The sequence below is a fragment of the Alexandromys fortis genome, unplaced genomic scaffold (genome assembly GCF_014885135.2).
Source record: "Alexandromys fortis isolate MF-2015 unplaced genomic scaffold, M_Fortis_MF-2015_v1.1 scaffold_522, whole genome shotgun sequence".
Classification (NCBI taxonomy): domain Eukaryota; kingdom Metazoa; phylum Chordata; class Mammalia; order Rodentia; family Cricetidae; genus Alexandromys; species Alexandromys fortis.
In genome coordinates, this window is record NW_026068391.1 from 37,910 (window position 1) to 53,305 (window position 15,396).

At 44.0% G+C, this 15,396-nt stretch overlaps 1 protein-coding gene and 1 long non-coding RNA gene across 3 annotated transcripts in view; both read left to right on the plus strand.

The window, feature by feature from the left end:
• The window catches only part of LOC126495552 (H-2 class I histocompatibility antigen, Q10 alpha chain-like), a 35,561-nt gene that overhangs the window by 2,852 nt on the left and 17,313 nt on the right, over positions 1-15,396 (plus strand). The window lies entirely within an intron of this gene.
• On the plus strand, positions 524-1,911 carry LOC126495554 (uncharacterized). Its single transcript, XR_007590165.1, has 3 exons — positions 524-671; positions 1,131-1,163; positions 1,492-1,911. It is a non-coding gene; the product is annotated as an uncharacterized lncRNA (long non-coding RNA).

The following is a 15,396-nucleotide window of genomic DNA, read 5'->3' on the forward strand; positions in this document are numbered from 1 at the left end:
AGGTTAAGAGCATTGCCTGCTCTTCCAAAGGTCCTGAGTTCAATTCCCAGCAACCACATGGTGGCTCACAACCATCTGTAATGGGGTCTGGTGCCCTCTTCTGGTGTGCAGGCATACACACAGACAGAATATTCTATACATAATAAATAAATAAATATTTAAAAAAAAAAAAAGAAAGACCATGTTGATCTTCTCTCTTAGCTTTTGTGTCCCCCAGGAAAATGTGCAGTTCTGTGACTCTGTGATGAGGGGACCAGCTCTATCTGTAGGTCACAAGTGTGATGACAGAAGTGTTCAAACAGATCCAGAGTTCAATATCATCATTGATTTAACTTTGTATTTGGAGATTTCAGTTTTTCTTGTTAATTGTGGGATGTCTTAAATCTTCCACACAGATCCCCCAAAGGCACATGTGGCCCATCATCCTGGACCTAAAGGTGACGTCACCCTGAGGTGCTGGGCCCTGGGCTTCTACCCTGCTGACATCACCCTGACCTGGAGGAGGGAGGAGGAGGAACAGACTCAGAACATGGAGCTGGTGGAGACCAGACCTTCTGGGGATGGAACCTTCCAGAAGTGGGCATCTCTGGTGGTGCCTTCTGGGGAGGAGCACAAATACACATGCCATGTGTACCATGAGGGGCTGCCTGAGCCCCTCACCCTGAGATGGGGTAAGGAGGGAGTGGGTGCAGAGCTGGGGTCAGGGAAAGCTGGAGCCTTCAGCAGACCCTGAGCAGGGTCAGGGCTGAGAGCTGGGGTTATGACCCTCACCTTCCCTACCTGTCCCTCCCTTCCCAGAGTCTCCTCAGTTCATGGTCCCCCTAAAGGAAGGCATTACCTTTGGATATGTGATCTTTGGAGTTGTGGCTGTGGCGGCTTTGGTGGCTGTGGTGGCTGTGGTGGCTGTGGTGGCTGTGGTGGCTGTGGTGATTAAGAGGTGGAGAAACAGAGGTAGGAAAGGGCAGGGTCTGAGTTCTCTCTCTGCCCCTTTTAGAAGAATCTCTGCCTCATTAATGGGAAACACATCCACACTCTCATTGCTGCTGTCTCTGACCTGGGTCTGCTGTCAGTTCTGGAAACTTCCTAGGGTCGGGGTCTTCCCTGGTCTCTCATAGTTTTTCTTCTCACAGGCAGAAACGCAGAGGTCTATGCTCCAGCTCCAGGTAAGTGTGAGAGGAAGAAGGATTGTCCGTGAGTCATTTGGGGTCAAGTTAGAGATGATGGGTCACTCTGACAACCCATAATAGCTTCTCCAGTGAAATCTTCTGGGGCCCCTGATTTCACCTTTCCAGATATATATATAGTCAGGGACAGTTCCCAGAGCTCTGATGTCTCTTTCCCAGACTGTAAAGGTGATACTCTTGGGACTGACTTGGGGAGGGGCAGAGGGAACATTATTGGGTTTCATGGACTCCAAGAATCACCTTTAAGAAGTGGTAGGTTGTTGGGATGTTGTCTTCACAGTGATTGTTTATGACTCTTGTTCTGTAGCGTGAAGACAGCTGCCTGGTGTGGATGGAGTGACAGACGATGTGTTCAGGTCTCTCCTGTGACATCCAGAGCCCTCAGTTCACTCTCAGCAATAGTGTCTGATGTTCCCTGTGATCCCATGGGCTCAGTGTGAAGAACTGGGGAGCCCAGCCCACTCGTGCACACCAGGATCCTGTTCCTGCACTGCCCTGTTCTCTTCTACAGCCAACCTTCCTGTTCCTGCAGACAGGAGGGGACATCTCCATCCTGTCTCCTCCATGCTGTCCTGAGCTGCAACCCTGACTTCCCCTCTGAAAATAAGAATCTGAATGTGAACTTGGTTGTTCACGTCCTTGATCTCAAAGTTGATTGGTGGTAAAATAAAGGATTGAGATAGAGTTTGTGGAGGAAATAAATGGCAGCGTGGAGAACCTCCCAGAATCTGTGTTCACTATGCTGTGTGCTTCTGGTGGGACAGGATGAGGCTGTGGGAGCTGAGTGGGAACAGGGCTGTGCCCAGGTGGAGCTCAGTTTGTTGTTGGCATTGACATGATCACTCCTCAGCTCTGTCACCTCCTGGCTCTGTTCTCTTCATCACTTGAACCACATGCCGAGAGTCTGTGATCACAGAACATTGGGATGGCCAGAGCCTTGTCCTGTCTCCAGGATTATGAGCAGCCAGGGTTGCTGTGATAGGTCAACCTGGCCATGGTTCTTCCCCTGTCTTCTGTGTTTATTTCCTGTCTTTCTAACTTGTCTGGAGAACTATACCTGTTCTTGTACCTGTAGGTGGTGCTTGTAAGAGACTGCTCATTCGTATCTTGCCTGCGCACACCCAAATAACCACACAGAAACTATATTAATTACAGTTTGGATAACGGCTGAGGCATATTTCTGGCTATCTCTTGTATCTTAAATTAACCAGTTTCTATTAATCTGTGTAACACCACAAGGCTGTAGACTACTGGTAAGGTTCCAGCATCTTTCTCCTTCAGCAGCTACATATCATCTGCCTGACTCTTCCTTCTTTCTCCCTAAAATCATTTTAGTTTTCCAGCCTAGCTCTGTTCTGCATAGGTCAAAGCAGCTCCTTATTAACCAATGGTAATAAAACGTGCTCATAGCGTACAGAAGAGAATCCCACATCAGGTGATTGCCTACTTTTTCCTTGGGGTCCCTGAGGTGTTTTTCCTTTCTTGTCCACTCAACACTCAACTAAGCTCCTGCACTCAGGAGACTGTGGGATGAAAACGTAAACTTTAGTCTCTGGGGCTCCTGCCTCCTTCCAGGCCCCTCCTGGAGTTATTTTATTCTTTCCCATTTTTCAGAATCAAACCTGGCCTATAGGCTAGGCAGAGAGTAAGGATCCACAGGATCTCATCTCAGATCTGTCTGTTGGTTATCTGTTCTGCCCAAGGTCCTCTCTCCCTCCCAGGCTCTTGAAATCCTGGTGCTGCCTCCAGTGGTGACTCAACGGTTTACAGGTTTAGTCTACTTTTATGTTTTAAAGAACATGACCCAGGAACAGGAGAGATGGAAGGGGGTTGAGAGCACTTGCTGCTCTTGTAGAGGACCCGTGTTCAGTTACCATCACTTACATGGCGACTCAAAAACATCTATAACTCCTGTTCCATGGCATCCAACAACACTGTGAACACCATACAGGCACATAGTACAAATAAATACAGATGAGAAAAACACTCACAGACTTAAAATTAATAAACTTTTAAAAAACAGATTGTGGAGACCCCAGAGATGGAAATTACTTCATATCCTGCTACGGAAACGGTCCCTGCAGTTTTCCCTAGTAGCTCTGTGACTTCGAGTCAGGAGCTCCAAGAGCCTTAGCAGAGATGTTTGAAGATCAAAAAGGTTATAACCTTGGTCGTGATGCAGCCATTTTGTGAGGGATGATGACTTCCAGTACCTGGGACTCAGCAAACATCCATACCCAATAAATAAATGTTTGGTGAATGAATAAAAATAAATAGGATCATGGATCACAAACAGAAAGGCAGGTGGGGAGACGAAGGGAGGACTTTGTGGAGGGAAAAGCTCAGGTGACTGTGACCTCAGTGTGAGAGGACCTGGGACTGCACTTGACCTGAGGTTGTGTTAATAAGGGAGCTTCTGTAGAAAAGGGAGGTGATGGGTCTTCCTAGCCTGTTTGGATGCTCACCTTCCTAGACCTGGATGGAGGGGGGAGGACCTTAGACTTCCCACAGGGCAGGGGACCCTGACTGCTCTTTGGACTGGAGAGGGAGGGGGAGGGAATAGAGAGGTGGGGAGGAGGCAGAAATTTTTAATAAAAAAAAAAAGGGGGGGAGGTGATTGTGGGAATTTTCCTCTGGACTGAAACATCCCTGCTGGAGCCAGGAAGAGGCTGATGAGGCTCAGGATACACAGGAAGCTACAGGTTCACAGAGCTGACACAATGTAGCGCTTCCCTCTCAGGGTTAAACCAGCTGCAGTTCCTAAGGGAGAGGAGATGTGGAGTGGAGCTGCTGGGAGCTGTGCCGGGGACCGCAGTGGTAGCTGTCAGTGGTTATCACCGACTCACCCTGTGAGGGACCAGTGAGCTCAGGGCTCACAAAGATGACTGTGGATGGATGTCTTCCTTGGTATGCTGTCTCTGTCTCTATCTGGGGAGGAGGAAATCTACTCCTCAATCAGGGGGACACAGCTATGTTAATTGTTTATGTAAATTGTTCTATCATTAATAAAACTCAGGATTCAGATATTGGGGTAAAAACCTGATAGATCAAGAAAGCAGCAGAGAAACAACCAGCTGACCCTCTCTTTCCATGCTTCCCAAATTGAAAAAGACCCATCAATCCTTCTAGCCGCCTCCCTACTCTTTTCTGCTCCTCTCTATCTTATTGTATACTGGGTCTTCCAAACCCTCTATTACTAATTCCAGACAGCTGGTTGTTGACTCCGCCCCCTGATATAAGGATAACTTTATTAAGAGTCTTGGAGTTTCACAGTACAATCACATATCCCTCAACATTCACCCCCCTCCCGTCTAAATGAAAAGAAAAAGTTTTAACTCTAACATAGTAAAACTATGTACAATAGCAACAATTATCAGGTAAGAATTACATTTACATGCAGAAGTAGAGGTGTACACCTTTAGTTTCAGCAGTTGGGAGGCAGAGACAGACAGATCTCTGTGAGTTCAGCCTGGTCTACAGAGCAAGATCCGGGACAGGATCCAAAGATACACAGAGAAACTTTGTCTTGAAGAACACACAAACAAACAAGCTGGGCAGTGGTGGCAGATGCCTTTAATCCCAGCATATTGAGAGTTAGGAACTATTAAGGGATACATGAAAATCTAATGATATCATAAGATTGGCATACAACTCTGATTTTTGAACTGAATCACAAGGGCTTTGAGCCATTTTACTTATTTTTCCTGACTTATAACCTACCTTTCCTGATTTATTTGCATCTGTATAGAATGTAGGGGCCCCAGAAATTGGTATCCTTTTTAATATATGAAGGAGATTCCAATTAGTTCTTTTTATAAACTGAAGTCTCCTACTTTGGGGATATTTGTTGTTAATCTCTCCCAAAAAAAAAAAAATTACTGCAAGTTCTTTGCCAATGTCCATTTTCTGCCCATAATGAGGCAGTTTCACCGTTAGTAAAAAGTACCACAGCTTCAGCTGGGTCTGTTCCTGCTAATTTTTCCTTTCAGAGTCAATTCAGAAACCTTGTCTACATAGGTCTTTGTTTCTTTCTTTTTAGTTTTTTGTTTGTTTGTTTGTTTTTGTTTGTTCGTTTTTTGAGAAAGGGTTTCACTGTAGCTTTGGAGCCTGTCTTGGAAGTAGTTCTTGTAGACCAGGCTGGCCAGCCTCGAACTCACAGAGATCCACATTCTTCTGCCTCCTGAGTGCTGGGATTAAAGGTGTGCACCACCACCGCCTGGCCATAGGTCTTTATTTCTTTACTCTGTTTGTGTGCTAAAAACATCCACTCTAAAATACCATTTTCTCTCTGCTTAAGAATCCCTTTATAGCCAGGTGGTGGTGGTGCATGCCTTTAATTCCAGCACTGGAAGGCAGAGGCAGGTGGATCTCTGTGATTTCAAGGCCAGGCTGGTTTACAGAGTGAATGCCAGGACAAGCTACAAAGCTACACAGAGAAACCCTTCCCCCACCCCCGCAAAAAAAAAAAAAGTCAAAAATAAAGAATCCCTTTATAAAAGTGAGTAGAAGGTAGAATGGCTGGGATACAATCAAGGTCTGAATCCAAGTGATCCACATGTGCATCCTGTACCCTTTTTTTCTACCAAAGTCATTTATCTCTCTGCCTCAGATGATAACTTTCTTGGAATATATAAGTCCTTATCATCACATAAGGTTTGAAATAAATTACTTAGCTCTTGAGTATTTAATCCAATTATGGGCTGTAGCCAATTAATATCTCCCAGCATTTCCTGAAAATCATTAAGACTTCACAATTAATCTCTCCTGAATTGTACTTTCTGTGGTCGAATTTTCTGTAAACCTATCTTACATCCTAGACAATTGATAGAATCTCTTCTTTGTATTTTTTCAGGAACAATTTGTAATCCCTAGCAAGGCAAAATTCTCTTTACTTCATCAAACATTTTTTTCTAGATTGATGAAACTGTTTATGATTTAGTTCTCATTACTATTGTACAAAATAGTGACACAAGGTGGGGCTGTTTAACATTCCTTGTGGAAGAATTTTTCCATTGATACCTTTTAACACATTGAGCATTATAATAAGTAGGCACCATGAAGACAAATTTTTCTCTATCATGTTCTTGTAAAGATATAGAAAAAAAAGGCAGTCTTTTAAATCAATCACTATAGCAGACAATCACTTAGGTAATAAATAAAGCTAGGGAATTCCAGGCTGTGAAGAGCACATTGGCTGAATCACCTTATTATGGCTCTTAAATCTGTTACCATCTTACATTTTCCAGGTTCCTTTTTATGACAAAAATAGGAGAATTCCAAAGGATGGGTCAATATTTCAATTACTGAACATTTATCTTCTCCTGTACCAGCTGTCCTAGTGCCTATAATTTTTATGATGTCAAAGTTCATTGTTCTACACACATGTTTGTCAGTTAACCATTTTAAGGGTAGGGAATTAGTACCTTTGAAAGACATACACCTGTTGTGTCCTGCTTATGTACAACCTGAATGGGCTGTTGGTATGGGAAGTCTTTCTGTGTGTTGCTTTCATTGGATAATGAATAAAGAAGCTTCTTTCAGCCAATGGCTTAACAGAATATAGCCAGACTGGAAAAGCTTTATAAGAAAGAAGGTGGAGTCACAAGATGCCATGTAGCCATACCAGAGACAGATGCCAGACAGAACTTTACCTGGTAAGCCACAGCCACCTGGTGATACACAGATTAATGGAGATGGGTTAGTTTAGTATATAAGAACTAGCTAACAATATGCTTAAGCTATTGGCCAAACAACATTGCAAATAATATAGTTTCTGAGTGATTATTTCAAGGTCTGGATAACCAGGAATGAACAAAAGTCTCCCCCAACAGTCTATGACTATTCTTGATAAAAGATTTTTAATATTTTTCTCAGAAGAATTATTTTATGGTTTGTTTCCGAGACTGTAGGAATATTACATTAATGTAATAATCATGGTCCCATCAATTTATAGTTATAATACCCACATATGGCTTTAACAGGCAATAGTGGTGCAAACCTTTAATCCCAGTACTTGGGAGGCAGGGGCAGGCAGATCTCTGTTGGTGTGAGATCAGCCTGGTCTACAGAGCTAGTTCTAGGACTGTCAAGGCAACATAAAGAAACCCTGTCTCAAAAAAAAAAAAACACACAAAAAAACAAATAGTAGAAACAGTTTATTATTTGTTCTTCTGGCCCTATACATTCAACCCACCTTGCACTTTTACCTGAGATAAAGTTTCAATCCCTTGAAGCTGAATATTTACCTCCTGAAGAGGCCAAGCTGGATGCTAAGATTTTGGAGACATTGCTGCTACATCGGCACCTGTGTCTAGTAAGCCTTCCATTTCAATGCCATTTATTTGTATTTTAGCTTTCATCTCTGATGATTTATAGTAGTTTGTCCAAAAACACTTGCTTTCTTGTCTCTACTGAATTTTTTGGTTTTTTTGTACTAAAACTGCTCTGTCCTTGATCACATCCAGAGCAGTGCTGTATTTAACAGACAGGCAATAAGTCTTATAATTGCTCTGTGGATGAGTTTCTCCAATGCTGACAGGGAATGATTGAACCAAATTGAACCCTAGAGCCTGCAAGAGGTGCAAGACATTTCCAGATGGCAAAGGGTTACCTTGCTTGTCACGTGTTGATCTGCATTCATTAGTCCAATGCTGACCTTTGCCACACCTTCTGCGTACTCCAGAAGGCTGGGGTCTTCTGTTTGGATTCTCTCTAGAAAAAATACATTGTTTCTAGGAATGTCTTCCCTACAATTCCATTTCAGATGACCTTGCTTACCACAATTAAAACACCTGACAACTTGGTTTTTCTTAAAATTATAAAAATCACTTCTCTGGGGTTGGAGAGATGGCTCAGCGGTTAAGAGCATTGCCTGCTCTTCCAAAGGTCCTGAGTTCAATTCCCAGAAACCACATGGTGGCTCACAACCATCTGTAGGGCGGTCTGGCGCCCTCCTCTGGCATGTGGGCATACATGGAGGCAGAATGTTGTATACATAATAAATATTTTTTTAAAAAATCACTTCTCTCTCAGGGGCTGGAGAGATGGCTGAGTGATTAAGAGCATTGCCTGCTCTTCCAAAGGTCCTGAGTTCAATTCCTAGCAACTACATGGTGGCTCACAACCATCTGTAATGAGGTCTGCTGCCCTCTCCTGACCTGCAGGTATACACACAGACAGAATATTGTGTACATAATAAATAAATATTTTTTAAAAAAATCACTTCTCTGATCAAAGTATCATAATAAACCTGAGATCTAGTATCAGCTGTATTTTTCATCCATTTGTCTATTGGTGCTGATCTTGCCTTAAAGACCAGATCACACTTTTGCATTCTGAATTAGCATTTTTAAAAGCCAAAGATTCAATTAATATTTGTCTGACTTCTGAAATCAATCTTTGCAAAATATCAGTGAAGTCTTCTTTGGGGCCTTTTATGGTAAGTGACTTCTTTCCTGATTCTTCAACCTCATCACAAACATTTGCTAAATGACACAGCGGCAAGGTGTGAACATCAAATCCACGCTGCCTTTGTAAGCCAGCACACTGACCTTCACCTAGAAACTGCTCTTGGGAAATATCAACACCTCTGCCCTATTTCATTGTTCTAGGTCCTGGCTTCCTCTGTCCACCATGTTCACCACTGTAACTGGGACCAGGTTCCAATGCTGCTGTCACCAAACCTTTCCAGTCTTGGGGATAACTGTGTTCTGAGTTGTCCGTGAGTTTAACATCTGTTTCACATGGGATGATGGCATACACATGAAATGACCCCTTCCTTAAATATCCTCAAATGTCATATGTCTATAGGATTCCATTTAACATCTGCAAAGCCTTGGAGGTGCCTATTGCCTGAAGGTAGCAACCCTGGACCACCCCTCTTCAGTGTCACCATGGGGTGGCACAGTAGGTTCTTGTCTAAATCCTTCTGTCTGTGTCTGAGGATTTTCTTTTTTTCATTTATAAGTTTTTATAAGGCTTGTGTCTTATAAATCTACCTTTCATATGTGGCACTAAAAATCTACTATGGCTATAGTAAGATGAAATATGAATGACAGACTGATATTATCACAGACTGATATTAATTATAATCCGTGTGTGTCAATCTCAGTCTAGTCATTTCTCTTCATTGCTGCTTCTGTTTACAGGCCAACTAAGTAGCTGAGTAGCAGGGTCCTAGTGCCCTGTGTTATGATTATCCCACCCTCAATGTGGAAAAGATTTTTCCTTTTAATATTACTTAGCTCTCTCTTTGAGGACTTCCCAGTGTTTTACCAAATCTGATCACTTCTCGGTTTGTCTGCAGCTGGCATGATTTCCCTGCCTGTGTGGTCACGCCACATATTGCAGTGCCAAACATTATTAACAAAATTTCAATCGTTCAATTTCACCAACAAAGAATCAGAAGCCAGATGCTGAGGTGAAAGCCTGTGAGCTCAGAGAGGCAGAAAGATCACCCCACTGACCTTCCTTTTCAGCAGATGTCCCAGAAGCCTCTCCTCCTACTACACTGTCTCAAACAAGTCTCCCCCAACTTCATGTCCCTCTCTTACAGTTCCTGTGTGTCTCTCTATCCATCCTCCTGACTCCCTCTTACTCCCTATGGTTTTTTTTTTATAATTCTGTGTTCATTCCTGTGAACTGGTTTCTTACTCCATCTCTTGACATAGGGTTAAGTTTCTTTAATCCAATTTACAATATTCAAGCCAGGCAGTGGTGGCTCATGCCTTTAATCCCAGCACTTGGAAGGCAGAGACAGGCAGATTTCTGTGAGTTCGAGGCCAACATGTTCTACAGAGCGAGTTCCAGGAAAGACTTCAAAACTACACAGAGAAACCCTGTAGCGAAAAACCAAAAATAAATAAATAAATAAAAATATAAATAAATAAAAAATAAAACACAGTATTCAAGCAAAAAGCTCTTGGGAAAAGGTGTGTGCTAGGGCTGAGCCACAGCACAACTAGAAACATGTTTTTCCAGTAAATAACTCGGGGTTCACAGTGACCAAATGTCCTGCACCAGGAGGAGGAGGAGGCATCAGGACAAGGAAATGACTCAAAAGTCTCTTACTTCAGAAGCTGCAGAGCAGAAGCTGCCCCAGAGAGCACACGTTTCAGAGGAAGCCAGACAGGGGAGAAGGCCCCCAGGCCAGTGAGGGCTGTGAGGGCTGAGCCCCTTAGAGGGCAGGAGGGCAGGTGTGGGAGGGACAGGCCAGGCTATGGAGGGGACAGAAGTGCAGAGACAGTGTTGGGGAGGCAGTGTGTGGAGAGCCGGCAGAGTCCAGCTCCCGAGTTTGCTGTTAAAGGACACTGGGGCAGGAACAGGCTGGATTTCACCTGTTCCTGTGATGGATGCTATGAAATATGGCGGCTGCTCAGCTTCCTGTTCATCTGAGGTATGGGGAGGGGTGGAGTCCCTGCCTCAAGCTCCTGTGGCCTGGAGCTGTCTGCTGCCAGGATTTTTATCCTATTTGGGAGGCTGAGGCAGGAGGATGGCAAGGTCAAATCCTGTCCAGCCTACAGTGAATACAAGACAAGCCTGTGTAATTCAGTGAAACTTCATTTCAATGTAAGAATTAGGAAAAGTGTGGTGGGGAGATGGGTCCAAAGTTAGAGCACTTGCTGCCTTACGGGAGACCTATGGGGAGGCTTACAGGCACCCACAACTCCAGGTCTGGGGATCCAGCACCCTTTTCTGGCTTCTGTCAGCACCACATGCATACACAAATGCTGGTAAAACAATCATACATATAAAACAAAAATTTAAATTAAAAACATTACAGAAAGGGATGGGACTATAGCTCAGTAGCTAAATGCTTAGCTGGTGGGCTCAGGACACTAGGATCACTCCCCAGTAACCTGAGTTCCCAATAGACACAAACACATATTTACACATATATCACACACTTTCACACACACACATACATATGCATACATGTGCATACACACACACATAAAGCACAGGAATGGGATGTGGCTCAGGGAGACTTACTGAAAGTGCGTGAGACCCTGAATTTTTCTCCAGTACAGCAAAAGGAAGTATAAAGATGAGATCAAAGTATATAATACAGCTGGGCTGGGCAGTGGTGACACGTGTCTCTAATCCCAGCACTCTAGAGGCAGAGTCAGGCGATCTCTACAGGGTCATAACAGCCTGGTCTACAGAGTGGATTCTAGAACAGTCAGGGTTACACAGAAAAACCTGTCTCAAAAAAAAACAGAACAATACATAACAAAATATATATCACATATAGGAGACTGGAGAGATGGCTCAGAGATTAGAATCCTGATTGCTCTTCCCGAGGATCTGGCTTCAATCTATTGAGCCCTGGTGCAAGCTCACGACCATTTCTAACTCTGATCCCCAGAGGGATCCAGTACTCTCTGGCCCCTAAGGGCACTGCATGTATATATACCACACCTTCATGCAGACAAAACATTCATACACATACAATAAATCAAAGCAGTCTTTTAAGTATAGCACATGTAATTATGCACAGTACATAGTCCTGAAGAGTGATAATGGTTATTATTAATGTATGTGTGATGTCATAGTCTTTCTTATTGTTTCCTGGGATACTATGTACTGAAAAGTAGCAGTTACAGCTGTGTGATGTCAAAGTCTTTCTTATTGTCTCATAGGATACTATGTACTGAAAAGTAGCAGTTACAGCTGTGTGATGTCATAGTCTTTCCTATTGTCTCATAGGATACTATATACTGAAAAGTAGCGGTTACAGCTGTGTGATGTCATAGTCTTTCCTATTGTCTCATAGGATACTATGTACTGAAAAGTAGCAGTTACAGCTGTGTGATGTCAAAGTCGTTCTTATTGTCTCATAGGATACTATGTACTAAAAAGTAGCAGTTACAGCTGTGTGATGTCAAAGTCTTTCTTATTGTCTCATAGGATACTATGTACTGAAAAGTAGCAGTTACAGCTGTGTGATGTCATAGTCTTTCCTATTGTCTCATAGGATACTATATACTGAAAAGTAGCGGTTACAGCTGTGTGATGTCATAGTCTTTCCTATTGTCTCATAGGATACTATGTACTGAAAAGTAGCAGTTACAGCTGTGTGATGTCAAAGTCGTTCTTATTGTCTCATAGGATACTATGTACTAAAAAGTAGCAGTTACAGCTGTGTGATGTCAAAGTCTTTCTTATTGTCTCATAGGATACTATGTACTGAAAAGTAGCAGTTACATCTGTGTGATGTCATAGTATTTCTTATTGTCACATATCCCTCCAGCCCCCCAAACAGCACCGACTAGAAACTCCATATTCAAATGACCAAGATATGGGGTCATCTGACTCAAACGACCACAGTGACTGACACAGACAGTGACACCCAAGCTCTCAGTGCAAATATGGGATCTTCCAGTGTGGAGCACAGATGTGAGCCTGTGGCTACAACAGATGGAGCCCAACATGGGAATCTTCCAGTGTGGAGCACAGATGTGAGCCTGTGGCTACAACAGATGGAGCCAACATGGGATCTTCCAGTGTGGAGCACAGATGTGAGCCTGTGGCTACAACAGATGGAGCCAACATGGGATCTCCAGTGTGGAGCACAGATGTGAGCCTGTGGCTACAACAGATGGCGCCCAACGTGGGGCTTAGGATGCACAACAGGTAATGCACAGAGGGGTGGCCAGCGGTACAGGGGAAAACGAGAAGGACCCCGTCAAATGACTATTACCCTGAAGGCACAGAGGTGATAACTGAGCTCTCAGAAATCGACAATGATAGATAATAAAGGAAGAAAGATGGAAGATGAACTACGGGAGAAACATTGTATCTAACTGTAGATCTAGGACTAAAAAATAGTATCCAACTCTCTGCACATTTTCTTCAGTGTATTTTATAGATAGAGGAGCTGGGGTGGAGCAAAAGCAAAGACAGAGATGTTTAGAGTTTGTAAATATTATATCTCTCCCCCATGCGGGCAGCATAGCCACCACCAGCTCCAGACAGTGTCAGTGCTCGGAGAAGCCAGTGTGAGTCCCCCTTCCATGATGGTCAGGCCTGACCTGCGGTACTGTGGTCATGAAGCCTCAGCAGCTGCTGCTGAGTGGGTGGAGAAGTGAATGGAACCTGGGGCAGAAGACCCAGCTGTAATAATAGGAGCGGCAGGCTGCGGCCTGGCCTCCGCACAGCTAGCTTAGCCCCACAATAATTACACGGAAACTGTATTATTTTAAACACTGCTTGGCCCATCAGCCCTAGCCTCTTACTGGCTAACTCTCACATCTTGATTAATCCATTCCTATTAATCTGTGTAACACCACGAGGTGGTGTCTTACAGGGAATATTCTTAACCTGCATCCATTTCGGAGAGCAGAGCTATGGCAACTGCTTGACTCAGCTTTCTTTCTCCCAGAATTCTGTTCTGTCTACTCCGCCTACCTAATTTTCTGTCCTATTAAAGGGCCAAGACAATTTCTTTATTTAACCAATGAAATCAATACAGAACAGAAGACTCTCCCATATCACCCAGCAGTGGCTACAGCCGTTGCCACCAAACCTACGTGCACACGCTGTAGCAAGCTGAGTGTGGCCTACACAGTGCCACACAGGCAGGGAAAACAGGAGACAGAAAAGTTTGGAGGGCTGTGCCTCCCATGGCCAGTGCCTGGAGCCAGTTGGCAGGAAATGGCTGGAGCTACAGGGCCCATGATCTGAGGAGTCTGTGAGGATAAAAGTGTGACAGCCACTGCTGGCAAGAAGGGGACCACTGAGAATGGAGAGCGCTGGCCTGGACACAGACCACTGACCTCTGGGTCCCAAAGCCCCTGTGGGACAGCCAAGCAGCAGAGAGGGCAGCTGCACCAAGACATGCTCCCAGCTTCAGCAGCCAGTCAAGACTGGTTCCCAGCCTGACAGCCAAGCTGCTGAGAAGTAGGCTCAGGAAGCTGCTGCTGCAGGCCCAGTAGGTGTCTATTAAAATGCAAATGCACCTGGAGACAGGAGTCTGTGCAAACCTGTCAGCCAGGGGGACTTGCAGCTTGGATTTTACAGGAAGCTTGAGCCCCTTGATGAGATTAAAACACAGCTTTGAAAAGAAAAAAATAGGGGAGTTAAAACCCCAGTCTATGTTGAAAGGGACCCAATCATGTTATCACGTGGGTTCAAGGGAACATTTGTGCTTTTTTACAGGAAGAAAAGAAGAAAACTTGATGGCTGCAAACATAGAGGAGAGCCAGCCCTGACGACATCTCAGCTGCTGGAGACCCCACAGAGGAGCTGCAGTGAGGCTCCTGAATCTGTGCTTCTGACTTAAGCCATCATGCTGCAGTCTGAGAGTGAAGGAAGATGTGGTGATGGTTGGTGATTCCTGGCTTCTGGGTGGACCCACTGCACAAACTTCCAGACCTGAGTGAGTCCTGTTTACTTCAGAGCCGGTCCAGGAACACTGACTGAATGTTTGACAGTTCATCCATACTGTATCGTGAGAACAGGACTCATTTTTGTCAGTATGGCGCTCAATATCCTGTTGAAATAAAGACCTGAGACCTGGGACCTCAATTTCCTCCCTGGAGAGAAGACTCATGACAGAGTGACTGAGCCCTCGTCAGAGATGGGGAGGAACAGCCTAAGTTTCTGCTGCTCAGACACCGGGGCAGTGCAGACATCGCTGAAACTACAGCAGCAGAGCAGATGGACTACAGGAGGGGAAGACTCTTAGGTCACCATCACAGGGACCTTTCCTGTCTTTTGTTTAACACAGATTTAAGAAAATGTGATTTGACAATTATGTGTATATTGTTAACATCCATACTAAAATTATGGTATTGACCTGTTAATGTTTGAACTGCCTTACTTCATTATAAAGATGTCACTCATTAGAAAAAGGTTAGAGCTTGTCTAAAAAAAAAATTGACATTGCCCATGAGTCCTTAGAATTGATATGTTAAAAAAGACAAATTTCAATTTTGATTGTAACTAAAAACTGTTAAAGCTATCCTAGACCAATTCAAAAATGCCATCCAATGTCTGGGTCATTCTCCACTACTTTATTAGAAAATATTGTAGCCGTAGAAATATGGATGTGCTCCATTCTGGCCAAAGGTCAGAGAATTCGAGCCTATTCCTGCTCCTTCATTTAAATCAGGAGGACTGACATAGGGAGTGGCTGCCCACAGGAGACTTGGTCTAGAGTGAATTCGCTGCATATCCTGCCCCAAACATCAAATGCTTTACTCAGGAAATA